This window comes from Nuphar pumila, chromosome 6 (genome assembly GCF_984573655.1).
Source record: "Nuphar pumila chromosome 6, dmNupPumi1.hap1.1, whole genome shotgun sequence".
Taxonomy (NCBI): Eukaryota; Viridiplantae; Streptophyta; class Magnoliopsida; order Nymphaeales; family Nymphaeaceae; genus Nuphar; species Nuphar pumila.
This window is the reverse complement of record NC_143254.1, coordinates 121,125,624-121,127,276: the sequence shown is the minus strand read 5'-3', so window position 1 is coordinate 121,127,276 and position 1,653 is coordinate 121,125,624. Positions and strand designations below refer to the sequence as shown.

At 43.6% G+C, this 1,653-nt stretch overlaps 1 pseudogene; it reads left to right on the top strand.

Annotated features, from left to right (window-relative positions):
• The first annotated feature begins 813 nt into the window (after nucleotides 1-813).
• LOC149835968 (auxin-responsive protein SAUR68 pseudogene) lies at nucleotides 814-1,233 on the top strand (annotated as a pseudogene).
• The last annotated feature ends 420 nt before the right edge of the window (nucleotides 1,234-1,653 follow it).

The window sequence follows — 1,653 nt, the reverse complement described above, 5'->3', positions numbered from 1 at the left end:
CTTCCATAAAATATGGAACACATCCATACATGTTTGACCCTGTAACAGGTCCAATTCCATCATCAGATCCAGATTCAAATGGGTCTGGACATCTAACCAATGTCTTTGGATATGTAGCCTAGAAAATCAAACGTAGGACCCATTGAGTGCCCTAGCCCCGTAAGATTCCATTATGTGGAGACTAGGTTTCTGGTCCTGAAAGGTCTGAACAGTGGCCTTATCTGCAATCTTAGAGCAGGGTCTGGCCCATTAATTCTTGGGGCATTAATATATGCAAGCATGTCTAAATAACTGAATTTTAGCTTCCTTGTCCAATTGCAAGTTGGTGTCTATCTGATCATGTCCTTGAACACCCTGAAAATCGTAGCATTAACCGCACCGTTTGTGTACGGGAAGGCCTAACTATACCAATGATGGTAAAAAATGAGACCCACTATTTTTGTCTGTTCTTGGACTTGGTGACCCATGAACCGGCTTCTCATGTGTCATGTGTCCCAATCAATGGTTGGGCAGAGGCCTAACTCAATGCTTTGATAACTTCCAATACACCCATTTCCTTGCCCATATGTCATAGGCCCCACATCACATGCTTGCTTGCCGTGGCTTATGATAGTGTACCAACCTTCCCTCCTTTTTATATATAGATTGTGTAAGCCACAAAAATTTGTCATCAACACACATACCTCGGTATTCTTTACTAAAATTCAGCCACACCTCCCAAGAGTCTGCTTTTGGCTTTCTGAGATACCAATCAACAATCAAAATTTTGATCATCATACTGTGAGAATGATGAATGCAAAGAGGCTGGTAGGGATGGCAAGGAAGTGGCCGAAGATGGGTGCTAAAGGGATCAGAAGGATCTCACAAAGTGATTTTCAAAGCAGCAGCACTAGAAGCAAAGTGGCAGCAGTTGCAGACAAGGGCCACTTTGTGGCGTACGCAGCCGATGGCAAGCGGTTCATCGTTCCCTTGTCTTACCTCCATCGCCCTATCATCCAAGAGCTGCTGAGGATGGCAGAGGAAGAGTTCGGGTTGAGCATCAATGGTGCAATTACACTGCCTTGTGACGCTGAACTCATCGACTACGTCGTATTGCTCGTGCGCAGAGATGTGCCTAGGGAGATCGAGAATGCGTTGATGGTGTCTCTGAGTAACAGTAGCAGCAAATGCTGGTCATCCTCTGCTTTGCCTCAGGAACACCCCCGCCCGCACATGCCCCTTCATCTTTATTAAGTCTTAAGAGTCTATACGTTTATACAATTAATTTGTACAAAAGAAAGTAATTCTATTATATTTTGATTTAAAAATTTCCAAAATAATGGTAAATTTCCCTTCTTCAAACATGAATTACGTAAAGGCCAGGAAAACATTGCTTGTCACAAAAGAGGCTGATACAAATATCCAAGTATCATTACAGGACAAGGGCTCGGCTCATCTGGTAGGGGCGACTTGTGAATGTCACCAAGTTGACCGGAAGTTATAAATTCAAAACCCACGGGTAGCATCTTTTACGGCAAGGTCCAAGCTGGGTGTACACCCTGGTGGCTAGAGGAGACATCAAGGGTTTGCAATTTCCCTTCTTCAAACATGAGTTACGTAAAGGAATACAAACTTAGCCAGGAAAACATTGCTTGTCACAAATATCCAAGTATC